General features: G+C 47.7%; 33 non-coding genes across 33 annotated transcripts; all 33 read left to right on the forward strand.

Moving 5' to 3' along the window:
• The first annotated feature begins 568 nt into the window (after window positions 1-568).
• Window positions 569-687, forward strand: LOC143873894 (5S ribosomal RNA). Its single transcript, XR_013248590.1, has one exon. It is a non-coding gene; the product is annotated as a 5S ribosomal RNA (ribosomal RNA).
• A 597-nt stretch (window positions 688-1,284) lies between these two features.
• Window positions 1,285-1,403, forward strand: LOC143873895 (5S ribosomal RNA). The gene has a single exon (XR_013248591.1). It is a non-coding gene; the product is annotated as a 5S ribosomal RNA (ribosomal RNA).
• Window positions 1,404-2,000: 597 nt separating this feature from the next.
• Window positions 2,001-2,119, forward strand: LOC143872712 (5S ribosomal RNA). The gene has a single exon (XR_013247448.1). It is a non-coding gene; the product is annotated as a 5S ribosomal RNA (ribosomal RNA).
• A 597-nt stretch (window positions 2,120-2,716) lies between these two features.
• On the forward strand, window positions 2,717-2,835 carry LOC143872714 (5S ribosomal RNA). Its single transcript, XR_013247450.1, has one exon. It is a non-coding gene; the product is annotated as a 5S ribosomal RNA (ribosomal RNA).
• Window positions 2,836-3,432: 597 nt separating this feature from the next.
• LOC143873896 (5S ribosomal RNA) lies at window positions 3,433-3,551 on the forward strand. Its single transcript, XR_013248592.1, has one exon. It is a non-coding gene; the product is annotated as a 5S ribosomal RNA (ribosomal RNA).
• A 597-nt stretch (window positions 3,552-4,148) lies between these two features.
• LOC143874618 (5S ribosomal RNA) lies at window positions 4,149-4,267 on the forward strand. The gene has a single exon (XR_013249292.1). It is a non-coding gene; the product is annotated as a 5S ribosomal RNA (ribosomal RNA).
• A 597-nt stretch (window positions 4,268-4,864) lies between these two features.
• Window positions 4,865-4,983, forward strand: LOC143872715 (5S ribosomal RNA). Its single transcript, XR_013247451.1, has one exon. It is a non-coding gene; the product is annotated as a 5S ribosomal RNA (ribosomal RNA).
• A 597-nt stretch (window positions 4,984-5,580) lies between these two features.
• LOC143872716 (5S ribosomal RNA) lies at window positions 5,581-5,699 on the forward strand. The gene has a single exon (XR_013247452.1). It is a non-coding gene; the product is annotated as a 5S ribosomal RNA (ribosomal RNA).
• Window positions 5,700-6,296: 597 nt separating this feature from the next.
• LOC143872718 (5S ribosomal RNA) lies at window positions 6,297-6,415 on the forward strand. The gene has a single exon (XR_013247453.1). It is a non-coding gene; the product is annotated as a 5S ribosomal RNA (ribosomal RNA).
• A 597-nt stretch (window positions 6,416-7,012) lies between these two features.
• Window positions 7,013-7,131, forward strand: LOC143872719 (5S ribosomal RNA). Its single transcript, XR_013247454.1, has one exon. It is a non-coding gene; the product is annotated as a 5S ribosomal RNA (ribosomal RNA).
• Window positions 7,132-7,728: 597 nt separating this feature from the next.
• Window positions 7,729-7,847, forward strand: LOC143872720 (5S ribosomal RNA). Its single transcript, XR_013247455.1, has one exon. It is a non-coding gene; the product is annotated as a 5S ribosomal RNA (ribosomal RNA).
• A 597-nt stretch (window positions 7,848-8,444) lies between these two features.
• Window positions 8,445-8,563, forward strand: LOC143873897 (5S ribosomal RNA). Its single transcript, XR_013248593.1, has one exon. It is a non-coding gene; the product is annotated as a 5S ribosomal RNA (ribosomal RNA).
• Window positions 8,564-9,160: 597 nt separating this feature from the next.
• On the forward strand, window positions 9,161-9,279 carry LOC143873898 (5S ribosomal RNA). The gene has a single exon (XR_013248594.1). It is a non-coding gene; the product is annotated as a 5S ribosomal RNA (ribosomal RNA).
• Window positions 9,280-9,876: 597 nt separating this feature from the next.
• Window positions 9,877-9,995, forward strand: LOC143872721 (5S ribosomal RNA). The gene has a single exon (XR_013247456.1). It is a non-coding gene; the product is annotated as a 5S ribosomal RNA (ribosomal RNA).
• A 597-nt stretch (window positions 9,996-10,592) lies between these two features.
• On the forward strand, window positions 10,593-10,711 carry LOC143872722 (5S ribosomal RNA). Its single transcript, XR_013247457.1, has one exon. It is a non-coding gene; the product is annotated as a 5S ribosomal RNA (ribosomal RNA).
• Window positions 10,712-11,308: 597 nt separating this feature from the next.
• Window positions 11,309-11,427, forward strand: LOC143873444 (5S ribosomal RNA). The gene has a single exon (XR_013248153.1). It is a non-coding gene; the product is annotated as a 5S ribosomal RNA (ribosomal RNA).
• A 597-nt stretch (window positions 11,428-12,024) lies between these two features.
• On the forward strand, window positions 12,025-12,143 carry LOC143872723 (5S ribosomal RNA). Its single transcript, XR_013247458.1, has one exon. It is a non-coding gene; the product is annotated as a 5S ribosomal RNA (ribosomal RNA).
• A 597-nt stretch (window positions 12,144-12,740) lies between these two features.
• On the forward strand, window positions 12,741-12,859 carry LOC143872724 (5S ribosomal RNA). Its single transcript, XR_013247459.1, has one exon. It is a non-coding gene; the product is annotated as a 5S ribosomal RNA (ribosomal RNA).
• Window positions 12,860-13,456: 597 nt separating this feature from the next.
• Window positions 13,457-13,575, forward strand: LOC143873900 (5S ribosomal RNA). The gene has a single exon (XR_013248595.1). It is a non-coding gene; the product is annotated as a 5S ribosomal RNA (ribosomal RNA).
• A 597-nt stretch (window positions 13,576-14,172) lies between these two features.
• Window positions 14,173-14,291, forward strand: LOC143872726 (5S ribosomal RNA). Its single transcript, XR_013247461.1, has one exon. It is a non-coding gene; the product is annotated as a 5S ribosomal RNA (ribosomal RNA).
• Window positions 14,292-14,888: 597 nt separating this feature from the next.
• Window positions 14,889-15,007, forward strand: LOC143872727 (5S ribosomal RNA). The gene has a single exon (XR_013247462.1). It is a non-coding gene; the product is annotated as a 5S ribosomal RNA (ribosomal RNA).
• Window positions 15,008-15,604: 597 nt separating this feature from the next.
• On the forward strand, window positions 15,605-15,723 carry LOC143872728 (5S ribosomal RNA). Its single transcript, XR_013247463.1, has one exon. It is a non-coding gene; the product is annotated as a 5S ribosomal RNA (ribosomal RNA).
• A 596-nt stretch (window positions 15,724-16,319) lies between these two features.
• LOC143873901 (5S ribosomal RNA) lies at window positions 16,320-16,438 on the forward strand. Its single transcript, XR_013248596.1, has one exon. It is a non-coding gene; the product is annotated as a 5S ribosomal RNA (ribosomal RNA).
• A 597-nt stretch (window positions 16,439-17,035) lies between these two features.
• On the forward strand, window positions 17,036-17,154 carry LOC143872729 (5S ribosomal RNA). The gene has a single exon (XR_013247464.1). It is a non-coding gene; the product is annotated as a 5S ribosomal RNA (ribosomal RNA).
• A 597-nt stretch (window positions 17,155-17,751) lies between these two features.
• LOC143873248 (5S ribosomal RNA) lies at window positions 17,752-17,870 on the forward strand. Its single transcript, XR_013247968.1, has one exon. It is a non-coding gene; the product is annotated as a 5S ribosomal RNA (ribosomal RNA).
• A 597-nt stretch (window positions 17,871-18,467) lies between these two features.
• On the forward strand, window positions 18,468-18,586 carry LOC143874871 (5S ribosomal RNA). Its single transcript, XR_013249539.1, has one exon. It is a non-coding gene; the product is annotated as a 5S ribosomal RNA (ribosomal RNA).
• Window positions 18,587-19,183: 597 nt separating this feature from the next.
• LOC143872730 (5S ribosomal RNA) lies at window positions 19,184-19,302 on the forward strand. Its single transcript, XR_013247465.1, has one exon. It is a non-coding gene; the product is annotated as a 5S ribosomal RNA (ribosomal RNA).
• A 597-nt stretch (window positions 19,303-19,899) lies between these two features.
• Window positions 19,900-20,018, forward strand: LOC143873902 (5S ribosomal RNA). The gene has a single exon (XR_013248597.1). It is a non-coding gene; the product is annotated as a 5S ribosomal RNA (ribosomal RNA).
• A 597-nt stretch (window positions 20,019-20,615) lies between these two features.
• Window positions 20,616-20,734, forward strand: LOC143874405 (5S ribosomal RNA). Its single transcript, XR_013249086.1, has one exon. It is a non-coding gene; the product is annotated as a 5S ribosomal RNA (ribosomal RNA).
• A 597-nt stretch (window positions 20,735-21,331) lies between these two features.
• On the forward strand, window positions 21,332-21,450 carry LOC143872731 (5S ribosomal RNA). Its single transcript, XR_013247466.1, has one exon. It is a non-coding gene; the product is annotated as a 5S ribosomal RNA (ribosomal RNA).
• A 597-nt stretch (window positions 21,451-22,047) lies between these two features.
• On the forward strand, window positions 22,048-22,166 carry LOC143873903 (5S ribosomal RNA). The gene has a single exon (XR_013248598.1). It is a non-coding gene; the product is annotated as a 5S ribosomal RNA (ribosomal RNA).
• A 597-nt stretch (window positions 22,167-22,763) lies between these two features.
• Window positions 22,764-22,882, forward strand: LOC143872732 (5S ribosomal RNA). The gene has a single exon (XR_013247467.1). It is a non-coding gene; the product is annotated as a 5S ribosomal RNA (ribosomal RNA).
• A 597-nt stretch (window positions 22,883-23,479) lies between these two features.
• On the forward strand, window positions 23,480-23,598 carry LOC143872734 (5S ribosomal RNA). Its single transcript, XR_013247468.1, has one exon. It is a non-coding gene; the product is annotated as a 5S ribosomal RNA (ribosomal RNA).
• The last annotated feature ends 166 nt before the right edge of the window (window positions 23,599-23,764 follow it).

Raw genomic sequence — 23,764 nt, forward strand, 5'->3', positions numbered from 1 at the left:
TTTCGAACAATCTTTCGGTTCTGGAACATCGATGCGAACTGAAACGCACGTTTAGTGCGTCGCCTCCTACGTTTCGGTTCGGATCTTTTTATTTTCTTCCGGATGGTGAATTCAAAGACGTCCGGTCTTTATTATGGCGGGGTGATAGTGTCGTTTGATTCGATAAACGGAATTCGTTCTGACATTTCATTTGCGGTCAAATTATAGCGGGGGTTTGTTCAGATTCAGTAACGTACAGGCTATAGCGGATGAGTGTACTAGTGGATGCGAGTCATGAATCCGGTCGGAAGGTGTTTACTGGCCGTGAGCTACCCTTGGTGCACAAATATCGTTCCGACGATAACTTTTGATCCGCCCGTCAGATCGTGGCGATTCTTATATTGATTCGGGGGTACTCGGGAAGATTCATCGCGCGATGACAGCCCGGGCGGTCATCCGGCTTTCCGACATGCTCGGATCGTCCATCCGGTGTCATCTAGCAGGATTTTTTCGCACTTTCATTTAAACGGACTTCGTACGACAATGCGAGTGGAAACTCTTTATTACTTTGACAATGGAGAGGCATGCTGGGTGCGATCATACCAGCACAAATGCACTGGATCCCATCAGAAATCCGAAGTTAAGCGTGCTTGGGCGAGAGTAGTACTAGGATGGGTGACCTCCTGGGAAGTCCTCGTGTTGCACCCCTGTCACTTTTTTCGGCTATCTACCACTTTTTTCGAACAATCTTTCGGTTCTGGAACATCGATGCGAACTGAAACGCACGTTTAGTGCGTCGCCTCCTACGTTTCGGTTCGGATCTTTTTATTTTCTTTCGGATGGTGAATTCAAATACGTTCGGTCTTTATTATGGCGGGGTGATAGTGTCGTTTGATTCGATAAATGGAATCCGTTCTGACATTTCATTTGCGGTCAAATTATAGCGGGGGTTTGTTTAGATTCAGTTACGTACAGGCTATAGCGGATAAGTGTACTAGTGGATGCGAGTCATGAATCCGGTCGGAAGGTGTTTACGGGCCGTGAGCTACCCTTGGTGCACAAATATCTTTCCGACGATAACTTTTGATCCGCCCGTCAGATCGTGGCGATTCTTATATTGATTCGGGGGTACTCGGGAAGATTCATCGCGCGATGACAGCCTTGGCGGTCATCCGGCTTCCCGACATGATCGGATCGTCCATCCGGTGTCATCTAGCAGGATTTTTTCACACTTTCATTTAAACGGACTTCGTACGACAATGCGAGTGGAAACTCTTTATTACTTTGACAATGGAGAGGCATGCTGGGTGCGATCATACCAGCACAAATGCACTGGATCCCATCAGAAATCCGAAGTTAAGCGTGCTTGGGCGAGAGTAGTACTAGGATGGGTGACCTCCTGGGAAGTCCTCGTGTTGCACCCCTGTCACTTTTTTCGGCTATCTACCACTTTTTTCGAACAATCTTTCGGTTCTGGAATATCGATGCGAACTGAAACGCACGTTTAGTGCGTCGCCTCCTAGGTTTCGGTTCGGATCTTTTTATTTTCTTCCGGATGGTGAATTCGAAGACGTCCGGTCTTTATTATGGCGGGGTGATAGTGTTGTTTGATTCGATAAACGGAATTCGTTCTGACATTTCATTTGCGGTCAAATTATAGCGGGGGTTTGTTTAGATTCAGTGACGTACAGGCTATAGCGGATGAGTGTACTAGTGGATGCGAGTCATGAATCCGGTCGGAAGGTGTTTACTGGCCGTGAGCTACCCTTGGTGCACAAATATCGTTCCGACGATAACTTTTGATCCGCCCGTCAGATCGTGGCGATTCTTATATTGATTCGGGGGTACTCGGGAAGATTAATCGCGCGATGACAGCCTTGGCGGTCATCCGGCTTTCCGACATGCTCGGATCGTCCATCCGGTGTCATCTAGCAGGATTTTTTCGCACTTTCATTTAAACGGACTTCGTACGACAATGCGAGTGGAAACTCTTTATTACTTTGACAATGGAGAGGCATGCTGGGTGCGATCATACCAGCACAAATGCACTGGATCCCATCAGAACTCCGAAGTTAAGCGTGCTTGGGCGAGAGTAGTACTAGGATGGGTGACCTCCTGGGAAGTCCTCGTGTTGCACCCCTGTCACTTTTTTCGGCTATCTACCACTTTTTTCGAACAATCTTTCGGTTCTGGAACATCGATGCGAACTGAAACGCACGTTTAGTGCGTCGCCTCCTACGTTTCGGTTCGGATCTTTTTATTTTCTTTCGGATGGTGAATTCAAATACGTTCGGTCTTTATTATGGCGGGGTGATAGTGTCGTTTGATTCGATAAACGGAATTCGTTCTGACATTTCATTTGCGGTCAAATTATAGCGGGGGTTTGTTTAGATTCAGTGACGTACAGGCTATAGCGGATGAGTGTACTAGTGGATGCGAGTCATGAATCCGGTCGGAAGGTGTTTACTGGCCGTGAGCTACCCTTGGTGCACAAATATCGTTCCGACGATAACTTTTGATCCGCCCGTCAGATCGTGGCGATTCTTATATTGATTCGGGGGTACTCGGGAAGATTCATCGCGCGATGACAGCCTTGGCGGTCATCCGGCTTTCCGACATGCTCGGATCGTCCATCCGGTGTCATCTAGCAGGATTTTTTCGCACTTTCATTTAAACGGACTTCGTACGACAATGCGAGTGGAAACTCTTTATTACTTTGACAATGGAGAGGCATGCTGGGTGCGATCATACCAGCACAAATGCACTGGATCCCATCAGAACTCCGAAGTTAAGCGTGCTTGGGCGAGAGTAGTACTAGGATGGGTGACCTCCTGGGAAGTCCTCGTGTTGCACCCCTGTCACTTTTTTCGGCTATCTACCACTTTTTTCGAACAATCTTTCGGTTCTGGAACATCGATGCGAACTGAAACGCACGTTTAGTGCGTCGCCTCCTACGTTTCGGTTCGGATCTTTTTATTTTCTTTCGGTTGGTGAATTCAAATACGTTCGGTCTTTATTATGGCGGGGTGATAGTGTCGTTTGATTCGATAAACGGAATTCGTTCTGACATTTCATTTGCGGTCAAATTATAGCGGGGGTTTGTTTAGATTCAGTGACGTACAGGCTATAGCGGATAAGTGTACTAGTGGATGCGAGTCATGAATCCGGTCGGAAGGTGTATACGGGCCGTGAGCTACCCTTGGTGCACAAATATCGTTCCGACGATAACTTTTGATCCGCCCGTCAGATCGTGGCGATTCTTATATTGATTCGGGGGTACTCGGGAAGATTCATCGCGCGATGACAGCCCTGGCGGTCATCCGGCTTCCCGACATGCTCGGATCGTCCATCCGGTGTCATCTAGCAGGATTTTTTCGCACTTTCATTTAAACGGACTTCGTACGACAATGCGAGTGGAAACTCTTTATTACTTTGACAATGGAGAGGCATGCTGGGTGCGATCATACCAGCACAAATGCACTGGATCCCATCAGAAATCCGAAGTTAAGCGTGCTTGGGCGAGAGTAGTACTAGGATGGGTGACCTCCTGGGAAGTCCTCGTGTTGCACCCCTGTCACTTTTTTCGGCTATCTACCACTTTTTTCGAACAATCTTTCGGTTCTGGAACATCGATGCGAACTGAAACGCACGTTTAGTGCGTCGCCTCCTACGTTTCGGTTCGGATCTTTTTATTTTCTTTCGGATGGTGAATTCAAATACGTTCGGTCTTTATTATGGCGGGGTGATAGTGTCGTTTGATTCGATAAATGGAATTCGTTCTGACATTTCATTTGCGGTCAAATTATAGCGGGGGTTTGTTTAGATTCAGTGACGTACAGGCTATAGCGGATAAGTGTACTAGTGGATGCGAGTCATGAATCCGGTCGGAAGGTGTTTACGGGCCGTGAGCTACCCTTGGTGCACAAATATCTTTCCGACGATAACTTTTGATCCGCCCGTCAGATCGTGGCGATTCTTATATTGATTCGGGGGTACTCGGGAAGATTCATCGCGCGATGACAGCCTTGGCGGTCATCCGGCTTCCCGACATGATCGGATCGTCCATCCGGTGTCATCTAGCAGGATTTTTTCGCACTTTCATTTAAACGGACTTCGTACGACAATGCGAGTGGAAACTCTTTATTACTTTGACAATGGAGAGGCATGCTGGGTGCGATCATACCAGCACAAATGCACTGGATCCCATCAGAAATCCGAAGTTAAGCGTGCTTGGGCGAGAGTAGTACTAGGATGGGTGACCTCCTGGGAAGTCCTCGTGTTGTACCCCTGTCACTTTTTTCGGCTATCTACCACTTTTTTCGAACAATCTTTCGGTTCTGGAATATCGATGCGAACTGAAACGCACGTTTAGTGCGTCGCCTCCTAGGTTTCGGTTCGGATCTTTTTATTTTCTTCCGGATGGTGAATTCGAAGACGTCCGGTCTTTATTATGGCGGGGTGATAGTGTTGTTTGATTCGATAAACGGAATTCGTTCTGACATTTCATTTGCGGTCAAATTATAGCGGGGGTTTGTTTAGATTCAGTGACGTACAGGCTATAGCGGATGAGTGTACTAGTGGATGCGAGTCATGAATCCGGTCGGAAGGTGTTTACCGGCCGTGAGCTACCCTTGGTGCACAAATATCGTTCCGACGATAACTTTTGATCCGCCCGTCAGATCGTGGCGATTCTTATATTGATTCGGGGGTACTCGGGAAGATTAATCGCGCGATGACAGCCCTGGCGGTCATCCGGCTTTCCGACATGCTCGGATCGTCCATCCGGTGTCATCTAGCAGGATTTTTTCGCACTTTCATTTAAACGGACTTCGTACGACAATGCGAGTGGAAACTCTTTATTACTTTGACAATGGAGAGGCATGCTGGGTGCGATCATACCAGCACAAATGCACTGGATCCCATCAGAACTCCGAAGTTAAGCGTGCTTGGGCGAGAGTAGTACTAGGATGGGTGACCTCCTGGGAAGTCCTCGTGTTGCACCCCTGTCACTTTTTTCGGCTATCTACCACTTTTTTCGAACAATCTTTCGGTTCTGGAACATCGATGCGAACTGAAACGCACGTTTAGTGCGTCGCCTCCTACGTTTCGGTACGGATCTTTTTATTTTCTTCCGGATGGTGAATTCAAAGACGTCCGGTCTTTATTATGGCGGGGTGATAGTGTCGTTTGATTCGATAAACGGAATTTGTTCTGACATTTCTTTTGCGGTCAAATTATAGCGGGGGTTTGTTCAGATTCAGTGACGTAAATGCTATAGCGGATGAGTGTACTAGTGGATGCGAGTCATGAATCCGGTCGGAAGGTGTTTACTGGCCGTGAGCTACCCTTGGTGCACAAATATCGTTTCGACGATAACTTTTGATCCGCCCGTCAGATCGTGGCGATTCTTATATTGATTCGGGGGTACTCGGGAAGATTAATCGCGCGATGACAGCCCTGGCGGGAATCCGGCTTTCCGACATGCTCGGATCGTCCATCCGGTGTCATCTAGCAGAATTTTTTCGCACTTTCATTTAAACGGACTTCGTACGACAATGCGAGTGGAAACTCTTTATTACTTTGACAATGGAGAGGCATGCTGGGTGCGATCATACCAGCACAAATGCACTGGATCCCATCAGAACTCCGAAGTTAAGCGTGCTTGGGCGAGAGTAGTACTAGGATGGGTGACCTCCTGGGAAGTCCTCGTGTTGCACCCCTGTCACTTTTTTCGGCTATCTACCACTTTTTTCGAACAATCTTTCGGTTCTGGAATATCGATGCGAACTGAAACGCACGTTTAGTGCGTCGCCTCCTAGGTTTCGGTTCGGATCTTTTTATTTTCTTCCGGATGGTGAATTCGAAGACGTCCGGTCTTTATTATGGCGGGGTGATAGTGTTGTTTGATTCGATAAACGGAATTCGTTCTGACATTTCATTTGCGGTCAAATTATAGCGGGGGTTTGTTTAGATTCAGTGACGTACAGGCTATAGCGGATGAGTGTACTAGTGGATGCGAGTCATGAATCCGGTCGGAAGGTGTTTACTGGCCGTGAGCTACCCTTGGTGCACAAATATCGTTCCGACGATAACTTTTGATCCGCCCGTCAGATCGTGGCGATTCTTATATTGATTCGGGGGTACTCGGGAAGATTAATCGCGCGATGACAGCCCTGGCGGTCATCCGGCTTTCCGACATGCTCGGATCGTCCATCCGGTGTCATCTAGCAGGATTTTTTCGCACTTTCATTTAAACGGACTTCGTACGACAATGCGAGTGGAAACTCTTTATTACTTTGACAATGGAGAGGCATGCTGGGTGCGATCATACCAGCACAAATGCACTGGATCCCATCAGAACTCCGAAGTTAAGCGTGCTTGGGCGAGAGTAGTACTAGGATGGGTGACCTCCTGGGAAGTCCTCGTGTTGCACCCCTGTCACTTTTTTCGGCTATCTACCACTTTTTTCGAACAATCTTTCGGTTCTGGAACATCGATGCGAACTGAAACGCACGTTTAGTGCGTCGCCTCCTACGTTTCGGTACGGATCTTTTTATTTTCTTCCGGATGGTGAATTCAAAGACGTCCGGTCTTTATTATGGCGGGGTGATAGTGTCGTTTGATTCGATAAACGGAATTTGTTCTGACATTTCTTTTGCGGTCAAATTATAGCGGGGGTTTGTTCAGATTCAGTGACGTAAATGCTATAGCGGATGAGTGTACTAGTGGATGCGAGTCATGAATCCGGTCGGAAGGTGTTTACTGGCCGTGAGCTACCCTTGGTGCACAAATATCGTTTCGACGATAACTTTTGATCCGCCCGTCAGATCGTGGCGATTCTTATATTGATTCGGGGGTACTCGGGAAGATTAATCGCGCGATGACAGCCCTGGCGGGAATCCGGCTTTCCGACATGCTCGGATCGTCCATCCGGTGTCATCTAGCAGAATTTTTTCGCACTTTCATTTAAACGGACTTCGTACGACAATGCGAGTGGAAACTCTTTATTACTTTGACAATGGAGAGGCATGCTGGGTGCGATCATACCAGCACAAATGCACTGGATCCCATCAGAACTCCGAAGTTAAGCGTGCTTGGGCGAGAGTAGTACTAGGATGGGTGACCTCCTGGGAAGTCCTCGTGTTGCACCCCTGTCACTTTTTTCGGCTATCTACCACTTTTTTCGAACAATCTTTCGGTTCTGGAACATCGATGCGAACTGAAACGCACGTTTAGTGCGTCGCCTCCTACGTTTCGGTTCGGATCTTTTTATTTTCTTCCGGATGGTGAATTCAAAGACGTCCGGTCTTTATTATGGCGGGGTGATAGTGTCGTTTGATTCGATAAACGGAATTCGTTCTGACATTTCATTTGCGGTCAAATTATAGCGGGGGTTTGTTCAGATTCAGTAACGTACAGGCTATAGCGGATGAGTGTACTAGTGGATGCGAGTCATGAATCCGGTCGGAAGGTGTTTACTGGCCGTGAGCTACCCTTGGTGCACAAATATCGTTCCGACGATAACTTTTGATCCGCCCGTCAGATCGTGGCGATTCTTATATTGATTCGGGGGTACTCGGGAAGATTCATCGCGCGATGACAGCCCGGGCGGTCATCCGGCTTTCCGACATGCTCGGATCGTCCATCCGGTGTCATCTAGCAGGATTTTTTCGCACTTTCATTTAAACGGACTTCGTACGACAATGCGAGTGGAAACTCTTTATTACTTTGACAATGGAGAGGCATGCTGGGTGCGATCATACCAGCACAAATGCACTGGATCCCATCAGAACTCCGAAGTTAAGCGTGCTTGGGCGAGAGTAGTACTAGGATGGGTGACCTCCTGGGAAGTCCTCGTGTTGCACCCCTGTCACTTTTTTCGGCTATCTACCACTTTTTTCGAACAATCTTTCGGTTCTGGAACATCGATGCGAACTGAAACGCACGTTTAGTGCGACGCCTCCTACGTTTCGGTTGGGATCTTTTTATTTTCTGCCGGATAGTGAATTCAAATACGTCCGGTCTTTATTATGGCGGGGTGATAGTGTCGTTTGATTCGATAAACGGAATTCGTTCTGACATTTCATTTGCGGTCAAATTATAGCGGGGGTTTGTTTAGATTCAGTGACGTACAAGCTATAGCGGATGAGTGTACTAGTGGATGAAAGTCATGAATCCGGTCGGAAGGTGTTTACTGGCCGTGAGCTACCCTTGGTGCACAAATATCGTTCCGACGATAACTTTTGATCCGCCCGTCAGATCGTGGCGATTCTTATATTGATTCGGGGGTACTCGGGAAGATTAATCGCGCGATGACAGCCCTGGTGGTCATCCGGCTTCCCGACATGCTGGGATCGTCCATCCGGTGTCATCTAGCAGGATTTTTTCGCACTTTCATTTAAACGGACTTCGTACGACAATGCGAGTGGAAACTCTTTATTACTTTGACAATGGAGAGGCATGCTGGGTGCGATCATACCAGCACAAATGCACTGGATCCCATCAGAAATCCGAAGTTAAGCGTGCTTGGGCGAGAGTAGTACTAGGATGGGTGACCTCCTGGGAAGTCCTCGTGTTGCACCCCTGTCACTTTTTTCGGCTATCTACCACTTTTTTCGAACAATCTTTCGGTTCTGGAACATCGATGCGAACTGAAACGCACGTTTAGTGCGTCGCCTCCTACGTTTCGGTTCGGATCTTTTTATTTTCTTTCGGATGGTGAATTCAAATACGTTCGGTCTTTATTGTGGCGGGGTGATAGTGTCGTTTGATTCGATAAATGGAATTCGTTCTGACATTTCATTTGCGGTCAAATTATAGCGGGGGTTTGTTTAGATTCAGTGACGTACAGGCTATAGCGGATAAGTGTACTAGTGGATGCGAGTCATGAATCCGGTCGGAAGGTGTTTACGGGCCGTGAGCTACCCTTGGTGCACAAATATCTTTCCGACGATAACTTTTGATCCGCCCGTCAGATCGTGGCGATTCTTATATTGATTCGGGGGTACTCGGGAAGATTCATCGCGCGATGACAGCCTTGGCGGTCATCCGGCTTCCCGACATGATCGGATCGTCCATCCGGTGTCATCTAGCAGGATTTTTTCGCACTTTCATTTAAACGGACTTCGTACGACAATGCGAGTGGAAACTCTTTATTACTTTGACAATGGAGAGGCATGCTGGGTGCGATCATACCAGCACAAATGCACTGGATCCCATCAGAAATCCGAAGTTAAGCGTGCTTGGGCGAGAGTAGTACTAGGATGGGTGACCTCCTGGGAAGTCCTCGTGTTGCACCCCTGTCACTTTTTTCGGCTATCTACCACTTTTTTCGAACAATCTTTCGGTTCTGGAACATCGATGCGAACTGAAACGCACGTTTAGTGCGTCGCCTCCTACGTTTCGGTTCGGATCTTTTTATTTTCTTCCGGATGGTGAATTCGAAGACGTCCGGTCTTTATTATGGCGGGGTGATAGTGTTGTTTGATTCGATAAACGGAATTCGTTCTGACATTTCATTTGCGGTCAAATTATAGCGGGGGTTTGTTTAGATTCAGTGACGTACAGGCTATAGCGGATGAGTGTACTAGTGGATGCGAGTCATGAATCCGGTCGGAAGGTGTTTACTGGCCGTGAGCTACCCTTGGTGCACAAATATCGTTCCGACGATAACTTTTGATCCGCCCGTCAGATCGTGGCGATTCTTATATTGATTCGGGGGTACTCGGGAAGATTAATCGCGCGATGACAGCCCTGGCGGTCATCCGGCTTTCCGACATGCTCGGATCGTCCATCTGGTGTCATCTAGCAGGATTTTTTCGCACTTTCATTTAAACGGACTTCGTACGACAATGCGAGTGGAAACTCTTTATTACTTTGACAATGGAGAGGCATGCTGGGTGCGATCATACCAGCACAAATGCACTGGATCCCATCAGAACTCCGAAGTTAAGCGTGCTTGGGCGAGAGTAGTACTAGGATGGGTGACCTCCTGGGAAGTCCTCGTGTTGCACCCCTGTCACTTTTTTCGGCTATCTACCACTTTTTTCGAACAATCTTTCGGTTCTGGAACATCGATGCGAACTGAAACGCACGTTTAGTGCGTCGTCTCCTACGTTTCGGTTCGGATCTTTTTATTTTCTTTCGGATGGTGAATTCAAATACGTTCGGTCTTTATTATGGCGGGGTGATAGTGTCGTTTGATTCGATAAACGGAATTCGTTCTGACATTTCATTTGCGGTCAAATTATAGCGGGGGTTTGTTTAGATTCAGTGACGTACAGGCTATAGCGGATGAGTGTACTAGTGGATGCGAGTCATGAATCCGGTCGGAAGGTGTTTACTGGCCGTGAGCTACCCTTGGTGCACAAATATCGTTTCGACGATAACTTTTGATCCGCCCGTCAGATCGTGGCGATTCTTATATTGATTCGGGGGTACTCGGGAAGATTAATCGCGCGATGACATCCCTGGCGGTCATCCGGCTTTCCGACATGCTCGGATCGTCCATCCGGTGTCATCTAGCAGAATTTTTTCGCACTTTCATTTAAACAGACTTCGTACGACAATGCGAGTGGAAACTCTTTATTACTTTGACAATGGAGAGGCATGCTGGGTGCGATCATACCAGCACAAATGCACTGGATCCCATCAGAACTCCGAAGTTAAGCGTGCTTGGGCGAGAGTAGTACTAGGATGGGTGACCTCCTGGGAAGTCCTCGTGTTGCACCCCTGTCACTTTTTTCGGCTATCTACCACTTTTTTCGAACAATCTTTCGGTTCTGGAACATCGATGCGAACTGAAACGCACGTTTAGTGCGTCGCCTCCTACGTTTCGGTTCGGATCTTTTTATTTTCTTTCGGATGGTGAATTCAAATACGTTCGGTCTTTATTATGGCGGGGTGATAGTGTCGTTTGATTCGATAAACGGAATTCGTTCTGACATTTCATTTGCGGTCAAACTATAGCGGGGGTTTGTTTAGATTCAGTGACGTACAGGCTATAGCGGATGAGTGTACTAGTGGATGCGAGTCATGAATCCGGTCGGAAGGTGTTTACTGGCCGTGAGCTACCCTTGGTGCACAAATATCGTTTCGACGATAACTTTTGATCCGCCAGTCAGATCGTGGCGATTCTTATATTGATTCGGGGGTACTCGGGAAGATTAATCGCGCGATGACAGCCCTGGCGGTCATCCGGCTTTCTGACATGCTCGGATCGTCCATCCGGTGTCATCTAGCAGAATTTATTCGCACTTTCATTTAAACGGACTTCGTACGAAAATGCGAGTGGAAACTCTTTATTACTTTGACAATGGAGAGGCATGCTGGATGCGATCATACCAGCACAAATGCACTGGATCCCATCAGAACTCCGAAGTTAAGCGTGCTTGGGCGAGAGTAGTACTAGGATGGGTGACCTCCTGGGAAGTCCTCGTGTTGCACCCCTGTCACTTTTTTCGGCTATCTACCACTTTTTTCGAACAATCTTTCGGTTCTGGAACATCGATGCGAACTGAAACGCACGTTTAGTGCGTCGCCTCCTACGTTTCGGTTCGGATCTTTTTATTTTCTTTCGGATGGTGAATTCAAATACGTGCGGTCTTTATTATGGCGGGGTGATAGTGTCGTTTGATTCGATAAACGGAATTCGTTCTGACATTTCATTTGCGGTCAAATTATAGCGGGGGTTTGTTCAGATTCAGTGACGTACAGGCTATAGCGGATGAGTGTACTAGTGGATGCGAGTCATGAATCCGGTCGGAAGGTGTTTACTGGCCGTGAGCTACCCTTGGTGCACAAATATCGTTCCGACGATAACTTTTGATCCGCCCGTCAGATCGTGGCGATTCTTATATTGATTCGGGGGTACTCGGGAAGATTCATCGCGCGATGACAGCCCTGGCGGTCATCCGGCTTTCCGACATGCTCGGATCGTCCATCCGGTGTCATCTAGCAGGATTTTTTCGCACTTTCATTTAAACGGACTTCGTACGACAATGCGAGTGGAAACTCTTTATTACTTTGACAATGGAGAGGCATGCTGGGTGCGATCATACCAGCACAAATGCACTGGATCCCATCAGAACTCCGAAGTTAAGCGTGCTTGGGCGAGAGTAGTACTAGGATGGGTGACCTCCTGGGAAGTCCTCGTGTTGCACCCCTGTCACTTTTTTCGGCTATCTACCACTTTTTTCGAACAATCTTTCGGTTCTGGAACATCGATGCGAACTGAAACGCACGTTTAGTGCGTCGCCTCCTACGTTTCGGTTCGGATCTTTTTATTTTCTTTCGGATGGTGAATTCAAATACGTTCGGTCTTTATTATGGCGGGGTGATAGTGTCGTTTGATTCGATAAACGGAATTCGTTCTGACATTTCATTTGCGGTCAAATTATAGCGGGGGTTTGTTTAGATTCAGTGACGTACAGGCTATAGCGGATAAGTGTACTAGTGGATGCGAGTCATGAATCCGGTCGGAAGGTGTATACGGGCCGTGAGCTACCCTTGGTGCACAAATATCGTTTCGACGATAACTTTTGATCCGCCCGTCAGATCGTGGCGATTCTTATATTGATTCGGGGGTACTCGGGAAGATTAATCGCGCGATGACAGCCCTGGCGGGAATCCGGCTTTCCGACATGCTCGGATCGTCCATCCGGTGTCATCTAGCAGAATTTTTTCGCACTTTCATTTAAACGGACTTCGTACGACAATGCGAGTGGAAACTCTTTATTACTTTGACAATGGAGAGGCATGCTGGGTGCGATCATACCAGCACAAATGCACTGGATCCCATCAGAACTCCGAAGTTAAGCGTGCTTGGGCGAGAGTAGTACTAGGATGGGTGACCTCCTGGGAAGTCCTCGTGTTGCACCCCTGTCACTTTTTTCGGCTATCTACCACTTTTTTCGAACAATCTTTCGGTTCTGGAACATCGATGCGAACTGAAACGCACGTTTAGTGCGTCGCCTCCTACGTTTCGGTTCGGATCTTTTTATTTTCTTCCGGATGGTGAATTCAAAGACGTCCGGTCTTTATTATGGCGGGGTGATAGTGTCGTTTGATTCGATAAACGGAATTCGTTCTGACATTTCATTTGCGGTCAAATTATAGCGGGGGTTTGTTCAGATTCAGTAACGTACAGGCTATAGCGGATGAGTGTACTAGTGGATGCGAGTCATGAATCCGGTCGGAAGGTGTTTACTGGCCGTGAGCTACCCTTGGTGCACAAATATCGTTCCGACGATAACTTTTGATCCGCCCGTCAGATCGTGGCGATTCTTATATTGATTCGGGGGTACTCGGGAAGATTAATCGCGCGATGACAGCCCTGGCGGTCATCCGGCTTTCCGACATGCTCGGATCGTCCATCCGGTGTCATCTAGCAGGATTTTTTCGCACTTTCATTTAAACGGACTTCGTACGACAATGCGAGTGGAAACTCTTTATTACTTTGACAATGGAGAGGCATGCTGGGTGCGATCATACCAGCACAAATGCACTGGATCCCATCAGAAATCCGAAGTTAAGCGTGCTTGGGCGAGAGTAGTACTAGGATGGGTGACCTCCTGGGAAGTCCTCGTGTTGCACCCCTGTCACTTTTTTCGGCTATCTACCACTTTTTTCGAACAATCTTTCGGTTCTGGAACATCGATGCGAACTGAAACGCACGTTTAGTGCGTCGCCTCCTACGTTTCGGTTCGGATCTTTTTATTTTCTTTCGGATGGTGAATTCAAATACGTTCGGTCTTTATTATGGCGGGGTGATAGTGTCGTTTGATTCGATAAACGGAATTCGTTCTGACATTTCATTTGCGGTCAAATTATAGCGGGGGTTTGTTTAGATTCAGTGACGTACAGGCTATAGCGGATGAGTGTACTAGTGGATGCGAGTCATGAATCCGGTCGGAAGGTGTTTACTGGCCGTGAGCTACCCTTGGTGCACAAATATCGTTTCGACGATAACTTTTGATCCGCCCGTCAGATCGTGGCGATTCTTATATTGATTCGGGGGTACTCGGGAAGATTAATCGCGCGATGACAGCCCTGGCGGTCATCCGGCTTTCCGACATGCTCGGATCGTCCATCCGGTGTCATCTAGCAGGATTTTTTCGCACTTTCATTTAAACGGACTTCGTACGACAATGCGAGTGGAAACTCTTTATTACTTTGACAATGGAGAGGCATGCTGGGTGCGATCATACCAGCACAAATGCACTGGATCCCATCAGAACTCCGAAGTTAAGCGTGCTTGGGCGAGAGTAGTACTAGGATGGGTGACCTCCTGGGAAGTCCTCGTGTTGCACCCCTGTCACTTTTTTCGGCTATCTACCACTTTTTTCGAACAATCTTTCGGTTCTGGAACATCGATGCGAACTGAAACGCACGTTTAGTGCGTCGCCTCCTACGTTTCGGTTCGGATCTTTTTATTTTCTTTCGGATGGTGAATTCAAATACGTTCGGTCTTTATTATGGCGGGGTGATAGTGTCGTTTGATTCGATAAACGGAATTCGTTCTGACATTTCATTTGCGGTCAAATTATAGCGGGGGTTTGTTTAGATTCAGTGACGTACAGGCTATAGCGGATGAGTGTACTAGTGGATGCGAGTCATGAATCCGGTCGGAAGGTGTTTACTGGCCGTGAGCTACCCTTGGTGCACAAATATCGTTTCGACGATAACTTTTGATCCGCCCGTCAGATCGTGGCGATTCTTATATTGATTCGGGGGTACTCGGGAAGATTAATCGCGCGATGACATCCCTGGCGGTCATCCGGCTTTCCGACATGCTCGGATCGTCCATCCGGTGTCATCTAGCAGAATTTTTTCGCACTTTCATTTAAACGGACTTCGTACGACAATGCGAGTGGAAACTCTTTATTACTTTGACAATGGAGAGGCATGCTGGGTGCGATCATACCAGCACAAATGCACTGGATCCCATCAGAACTCCGAAGTTAAGCGTGCTTGGGCGAGAGTAGTACTAGGATGGGTGACCTCCTGGGAAGTCCTCGTGTTGCACCCCTGTCACTTTTTTCGGCTATCTACCACTTTTTTCGAACAATCTTTCGGTTCTGGAACATCGATGCGAACTGAAACGCACGTTTAGTGCGTCGCCTCCTACGTTTCGGTTCGGATCTTTTTATTTTCTTTCGGATGGTGAATTCAAATACGTTCGGTCTTTATTATGGCGGGGTGATAGTGTCGTTTGATTCGATAAACGGAATTCGTTCTGACATTTCATTTGCGGTCAAATTATAGCGGGGGTTTGTTTAGATTCAGTGACGTACAGGCTATAGCGGATGAGTGTACTAGTGGATGCGAGTCATGAATCCGGTCGGAAGGTGTTTACTGGCCGTGAGCTACCCTTGGTGCACAAATATCGTTTCGACGATAACTTTTGATCCGCTCGTCAGATCGTGGCGATTCTTATATTGATTCGGGGGTACTCGGGAAGATTAATCGCGCGATGACATCCCTGGCGGTCATCCGGCTTTCCGACATGCTCGGATCGTCCATCCGGTGTCATCTAGCAGAATTTTTTCGCACTTTCATTTAAACGGACTTCGTACGACAATGCGAGTGGAAACTCTTTATTACTTTGACAATGGAGAGGCATGCTGGGTGCGATCATACCAGCACAAATGCACTGGATCCCATCAGAACTCCGAAGTTAAGCGTGCTTGGGCGAGAGTAGTACTAGGATGGGTGACCTCCTGGGAAGTCCTCGTGTTGCACCCCTGTCACTTTTTTCGGCTATCTACCACTTTTTTCGAACAATCTTTCGGTTCTGGAACATCGATGCAACTGAAACGCACGTTTAGTGCGTCGCCTCCTACGTTTCGGTTCGGATCTTTTTATTTTCTTTCGGATGGTGAATTCAAATACGTTCGGTCTTTATTATGGCGGGGTGATAGTGTCGTTTGATTCGATAAATGGAATTCGTTCTGACATTTCATTTGCGGTCAAATTATAGCGGGGGTTTGTTTAGATTCAGTGACGTACAGGCTATAGCGGATAAGTGTACTAGTGGATGCGAGTCATGAATCCGGTCGGAAGGTGTTTACGGGCCGTGAGCTACCCTTGGTGCACAAATATCTTTCCGACGATAACTTTTGATCCGCCCGTCAGATCGTGGCGATTCTTATATTGATTCGGGGGTACTCGGGAAGATTCATCGCGCGATGACAGCCTTGGCGGTCATCCGGCTTCCCGACATGATCGGATCGTCCATCCGGTGTCATCTAGCAGGATTTTTTCGCACTTTCATTTAAACGGACTTCGTACGACAGTGCGAGTGGAAACTCTTTATTACTTTGACAATGGAGAGGCATGCTGGGTGCGATCATACCAGCACAAATGCACTGGATCCCATCAGAAATCCGAAGTTAAGCGTGCTTGGGCGAGAGTAGTACTAGGATGGGTGACCTCCTGGGAAGTCCTCGTGTTGCACCCCTGTCACTTTTTTCGGCTATCTACCACTTTTTTCGAACAATCTTTCGGTTCTGGAATATCGATGCGAACTGAAACGCACGTTTAGTGCGTCGCCTCCTAGGTTTCGGTTCGGATCTTTTTATTTTCTTCCGGATGGTGAATTCGAAGACGTCCGGTCTTTATTATGGCGGGGTGATAGTGTTGTTTGATTCGATAAACGGAATTCGTTCTGACATTTCATTTGCGGTCAAATTATAGCGGGGGTTTGTTTAGATTCAGTGACGTACAGGCTATAGCGGATGAGTGTACTAGTGGATGCGAGTCATGAATCCGGTCGGAAGGTGTTTACTGGCCGTGAGCTACCCTTGGTGCACAAATATCGTTCCGACGATAACTTTTGATCCGCCCGTCAGATCGTGGCGATTCTTATATTGATTCGGGGGTACTCGGGAAGATTAATCGCGCGATGACAGCCCTGGCGGTCATCCGGCTTTCCGACATGCTCGGATCGTCCATCCGGTGTCATCTAGCAGGATTTTTTCGCACTTTCATTTAAGCGGACTTCGTACGACAATGCGAGTGGAAACTCTTTATTACTTTGACAATGGAGAGGCATGCTGGGTGCGATCATACCAGCACAAATGCACTGGATCCCATCAGAACTCCGAAGTTAAGCGTGCTTGGGCGAGAGTAGTACTAGGATGGGTGACCTCCTGGGAAGTCCTCGTGTTGCACCCCTGTCACTTTTTTCGGCTATCTACCACTTTTTTCGAACAATCTTTCGGTTCTGGAACATCGATGCGAACTGAAACGCACGTTTAGTGCGTCGCCTCCTACGTTTCGGTTCGGATCTTTTTATTTTCTTTCGGATGGTGAATTCAAATACGTTCGGTCTTTATTATGGCGGGGTGATAGTGTCGTTTGATTCGATAAACGGAATTCGTTCTGACATTTCATTTGCGGTCAAATTATAGCGGGGGTTTGTTCAGATTCAGTGACGTACAGGCTATAGCGGATGAGTGTACTAGTGGATGCGAGTCATGAATCCGGTCGGAAGGTGTTTACTGGCCGTGAGCTACCCTTGGTGCACAAATATCGTTCCGACGATAACTTTTGATCCGCCCGTCAGATCGTGGCGATTCTTATATTGATTCGGGGGTACTCGGGAAGATTCATCGCGCGATGACAGCCCTGGCGGTCATCCGGCTTTCCGACATGCTCGGATCGTCCATCCGGTGTCATCTAGCAGGATTTTTTCGCACTTTCATTTAAACGGACTTCGTACGACAATGCGAGTGGAAACTCTTTATTACTTTGACAATGGAGAGGCATGCTGGGTGCGATCATACCAGCACAAATGCACTGGATCCCATCAGAACTCCGAAGTGAAGCGTGCTTGGGCGAGAGTAGTACTAGGATGGGTGACCTCCTGGGAAGTCCTCGTGTTGCACCCCTGTCACTTTTTTCGGCTATCTACCACTTTTTTCGAACAATCTTTCGGTTCTGGAACATCGATGCGAACTGAAACGCACGTTTAGTGCGTCGCCTCATACGTTTCGGTTCGGATCTTTTTATTTTCTTCCGGATGGTGAATTCAAAGACGTTCGGTCTTTATTATGGCGGGGTGATAGTGTCGTTTGATTCGATAAACGGAATTCGTTCTGACATTTCATTTGCGGTCAAATTATAGCGGGGGTTTGTTTAGATTCAGTGACGTACAGGCTATAGCGGATAAGTGTACTAGTGGATGCGAGTCATGAATCCGGTCGGAAGGTGTTTACGGGCCGTGAGCTACCCTTGGTGCACAAATATCTTTCCGACGATAACTTTTGATCCGCCCGTCAGATCGTGGCGATTCTTATATTGATTCGGGGGTACTCGGGAAGATTCATCGCGCGATGACAGCCTTGGCGGTCATCCGGCTTCCCGACATGATCGGATCGTCCATCCGGTGTCATCTAGCAGGATTTTTTCGCACTTTCATTTAAACGGACTTCGTACGACAATGCGAGTGGAAACTCTTTATTACTTTGACAATGGAGAGGCATGCTGGGTGCGATCATACCAGCACAAATGCACTGGATCCCATCAGAAATCCGAAGTTAAGCGTGCTTTGGCGAGAGTAGTACTAGGATGGGTGACCTCCTGGGAAGTCCTCGTGTTGCACCCCTGTCACTTTTTTCGGCTATCTACCACTTTTTTCGAACAATCTTTCGGTTCTGGAATATCGATGCGAACTGAAACGCACGTTTAGTGCGTCGCCTCCTAGGTTTCGGTTCGGATCTTTTTATTTTCTTCCGGATGGTGAATTCGAAGACGTCCGGTCTTTATTATGGCGGGGTGATAGTGTTGTTTGATTCGATAAACGGAATTCGTTCTGACATTTCATTTGCGGTCAAATTATAGCGGGGGTTTGTTTAGATTCAGTGACGTACAGGCTATAGCGGATGAGTGTACTAGTGGATGCGAGTCATGAATCCGGTCGGAAGGTGTTTACTGGCCGTGAGCTACCCTTGGTGCACAAATATCGTTCCGACGATAACTTTTGATCCGCCCGTCAGATCGTGGCGATTCTTATATTGATTCGGGGGTACTCGGGAAGATTAATCGCGCGACGACAGCCCTGGCGGTCATCCGGCTTTCCGACATGCTCGGATCGTCCATCCGGTGTCATCTAGCAGGATTTTTTCGCACTTTCATTTAAACGGACTTCGTACGACAATGCGAGTGGAAACTCTTTATTACTTTGACAATGGAGAGGCATGCTGGGTGCGATCATACCAGCACAAATGCACTGGATCCCATCAGAACTCCGAAGTTAAGCGTGCTTGGGCGAGAGTAGTACTAGGATGGGTGACCTCCTGGGAAGTCCTCGTGTTGCACCCCTGTCACTTTTTTCGGCTATCTACCACTTTTTTCGAACAATCTTTCGGTTCTTGAACATCGATGCGAACTGAAACGCACGTTTAGTGCGTCGCCTCCTACGTTTCGGTTCGGATCTTTTTATTTTCTTCCGGATGGTGAATTCAAAGACGTTCGGTCTTTATTATGGCGGGGTGATAGTGTCGTTTGATTCGATAAACGGAATTCGTTCTGACATTTCATTTGCGGTCAAATTATAGCGGGGGTTTGTTTAGATTCAGTGACGTACAGGCTATAGCGGATAAGTGTACTAGTGGATGCGAGTCATGAATCCGGTCGGAAGGTGTTTACGGGCCGTGAGCTACCCTTGGTGCACAAATATCTTTCCGACGATAACTTTTGATCCGCCCGTCAGATCGTGGCGATTCTTATATTGATTCGGGGGTACTCGGGAAGATTCATCGCGCGATGACAGCCTTGGCGGTCATCCGGCTTCCCGACATGATCGGATCGTCCATCCGGTGTCATCTAGCAGGATTTTTTCGCACTTTCATTTAAACGGACTTCGTACGACAATGCGAGTGGAAACTCTTTATTACTTTGACAATGGAGAGGCATGCTGGGTGCGATCATACCAGCACAAATGCACTGGATCCCATCAGAAATCCGAAGTTAAGCGTGCTTGGGCGAGAGTAGTACTAGGATGGGTGACCTCCTGGGAAGTCCTCGTGTTGCACCCCTGTCACTTTTTTCGGCTATCTACCACTTTTTTCGAACAATCTTTCGGTTCTGGAATATCGATGCGAACTGAAACGCACGTTTAGTGCGTCGCCTCCTAGGTTTCGGTTCGGATCTTTTTATTTTCTTCCGGATGGTGAATTCGAAGACGTCCGGTCTTTATTATGGCGGGGTGATAGTGTTGTTTGATTCGATAAACGGAATTCGTTCTGACATTTCATTTGCGGTCAAATTATAGCGGGGGTTTGTTTAGATTCAGTGACGTACAGGCTATAGCGGATGAGTGTACTAGTGGATGCGAGTCATGAATCCGGTCGGAAGGTGTTTACTGGCCGTGAGCTACCCTTGGTGCACAAATATCGTTCCGACGATAACTTTTGATCCGCCCGTCAGATCGTGGCGATTCTTATATTGATTCGGGGGTACTCGGGAAGATTAATCGCGCGACGACAGCCCTGGCGGTCATCCGGCTTTCCGACATGCTCGGATCGTCCATCCGGTGTCATCTAGCAGGATTTTTTCGCACTTTCATTTAAACGGACTTCGTACGACAATGCGAGTGGAAACTCTTTATTACTTTGACAATGGAGAGGCATGCTGGGTTCGATCATACCAGCACAAATGCACTGGATCCCATCAGAACTCCGAAGTTAAGCGTGCTTGGGCGAGAGTAGTACTAGGATGGGTGACCTCCTGGGAAGTCCTCGTGTTGCACCCCTGTCACTTTTTTCGGCTATCTACCACTTTTTTCGAACAATCTTTCGGTTCTGGAACATCGATGCGAACTGAAACGCACGTTTAGTGCGTCGCCTCCTACGTTTCGGTACGGATCTTTTTATTTTCTTCCGGATGGTGAATTCAAAGACGTCCGGTCTTTATTATGGCGGGGTGATAGTGTCGTTTGATTCGATAAACGGAATTTGTTCTGACATTTCTTTTGCGGTCAAATTATAGCGGGGGTTTGTTCAGATTCAGTGACGTACATGCTATAGCGGATGAGTGTACTAGTGGATGCGAGTCATGAATCCGGTCGGAAGGTGTTTACTGGCCGTGAGCTACCCTTGGTGCACAAATATCGTTTCGACGATAACTTTTGATCCGCCCGTCAGATCGTGGCGATTCTTATATTGATTCGGGGGTACTCGGGAAGATTAATCGCGCGATGACAGCCCTGGCGGGAATCCGGCTTTCCGACATGCTCGGATCGTCCATCCGGTGTCATCTAGCAGAATTTTTTCGCACTTTCATTTAAACGGACTTCGTACGACAATGCGAGTGGAAACTCTTTATTACTTTGACAATGGAGAGGCATGCTGGGTGCGATCATACCAGCACAAATGCACTGGATCCCATCAGAACTCCGAAGTTAAGCGTGCTTGGGCGAGAGTAGTACTAGGATGGGTGACCTCCTGGGAAGTCCTCGTGTTGCACCCCTGTCACTTTTTTCGGCTATCTACCACTTTTTTCGAACAATCTTTCGGTTCTGGAACATCGATGCGAACTGTAACGCACGTTTAGTGCGTCGCCTCCTACGTTTCGGTTCGGATCTTTTTATTTTCTTCCGGATGGTGAATTCAAAGACGTCCGGTCTTTATTATGGCGGGGTGATAGTGTCGTTTGATTCGATAAACGGAATTCGTTCTGACATTTCATTTGCGGTCAAATTATAGCGGGGGTTTGTTTAGATTCAGTGACGTACAGGCTATAGCGGATAAGTGTACTAGTGGATGCGAGTCATGAATCCGGTCGGAAGGTGTTTACGGGCCGTGAGCTACCCTTGGTGCACAAATATCTTTCCGACGATAACTTTTGATCCGCCCGTCAGATCGTGGCGATTCTTATATTGATTCGGGGGTACTCGGGAAGATTCATCGCGCGATGACAGCCTTGGCGGTCATCCGGCTTCCCGACATGATCGGATCGTCCATCCGGTGTCATCTAGCAGGATTTTTTCGCACTTTCATTTAAACGGACTTCGTACGACAATGCGAGTGGAAACTCTTTATTACTTTGACAATGGAGAGGCATGCTGGGTGCGATCATACCAGCACAAATGCACTGGATCCCATCAGAAATCCGAAGTTAAGCGTGCTTGGGCGAGAGTAGTACTAGGATGGGTGACCTCCTGGGAAGTCCTCGTGTTGCACCCCTGTCACTTTTTTCGGCTATCTACCACTTTTTTCGAACAATCTTTCGGTTCTGGAATATCGATGCGAACTGAAACGCACGTTTAGTGCGTCGCCTCCTAGGTTTCGGTTCGGATCTTTTTATTTTCTTCCGGATGGTGAATTCGAAGACGTCCGGTCTTTATTATGGCGGGGTGATAGTGTTGTTTGATTCGATAAACGGAATTCGTTCTGACATTTCATTTGCGGTCAAATTATAGCGGGGGTTTGTTTAGATTCAGTGACGTACAGGCTATAGCGGATGAGTGTACTAGTGGATGCGAGTCATGAATCCGGTCGGAAGGTGTTTACTGGCCGTGAGCTACCCTTGGTGCACAAATATCGTTCCGACGATAACTTTTGATCCGCCCGTCAGATCGTGGCGATTCTTATATTGATTCGGGGGTACTCGGGAAGATTAATCGCGCGACGACAGCCCTGGCGGTCATCCGGCTTTCCGACATGCTCGGATCGTCCATCCGGTGTCATCTAGCAGGATTTTTTCGCACTTTCATTTAAACGGACTTCGTACGACAATGCGAGTGGAAACTCTTTATTACTTTGACAATGGAGAGGCATGCTGGGTGCGATCATACCAGCACAAATGCACTGGATCCCATCAGAACTCCGAAGTTAAGCGTGCTTGGGCGAGAGTAGTACTAGGATGGGTGACCTCCTGGGAAGTCCTCGTGTTGCACCCCTGTCACTTTTTTCGGCTATCTACCACTTTTTTCGAACAATCTTTCGGTTCTTGAACATCGATGCGAACTGAAACGCACGTTTAGTGCGTCGCCTCCTACGTTTCGGTACGGATCTTTTTATTTTCTTCCGGATGGTGAATTCAAAGACGTCCGGTCTTTATTATGGCGGGGTGATAGTGTCGTTTGATTCGATAAACGGAATTTGTTCTGACATTTCTTTTGCGGTCAAATTATAGCGGGGGTTTGTTCAGATTCAGTGACGTACATGCTATAGCGGATGAGTGTACTAGTGGATGCGAGTCATGAATCCGGTCGGAAGGTGTTTACTGGCCGTGAGCTACCCTTGGTGCACAAATATCGTTTCGACGATAACTTTTGATCCGCCCGTCAGATCGTGGCGATTCTTATATTGATTCGGGGGTACTCGGGAAGATTAATCGCGCGATGACAGCCCTGGCGGGAATCCGGCTTTCCGACATGCTCGGATCGTCCATCCGGTGTCATCTAGCAGAATTTTTTCGCACTTTCATTTAAACGGACTTCGTACGACAATGCGAGTGGAAACTCTTTATTACTTTGACAATGGAGAGGCATGCTGGGTGCGATCATACCAGCACAAATGCACTGGATCCCATCAGAACTCCGAAGTTAAGCGTGCTTGGGCGAGAGTAGTACTAGGATGGGTGACCTCCTGGGAAGTCCTCGTGTTGCACCCCTGTCACTTTTTTCGGCTATCTACCACTTTTTTCGAACAATCTTTCGGTTCTGGAACATCGATGCGAACTGTAACGCACGTTTAGTGCGTCGCCTCCTACGTTTCGGTTCGGATCTTTTTATTTTCTTCCGGATGGTGAATTCAAAGACGTCCGGTCTTTATTATGG

Source organism: Tasmannia lanceolata, unplaced genomic scaffold (assembly GCF_043159265.1).
Source record: "Tasmannia lanceolata isolate RefF3 unplaced genomic scaffold, GAP_Taslan_0.1 ptg000003l, whole genome shotgun sequence".
NCBI classification, from domain to species: domain Eukaryota; kingdom Viridiplantae; phylum Streptophyta; class Magnoliopsida; order Canellales; family Winteraceae; genus Tasmannia; species Tasmannia lanceolata.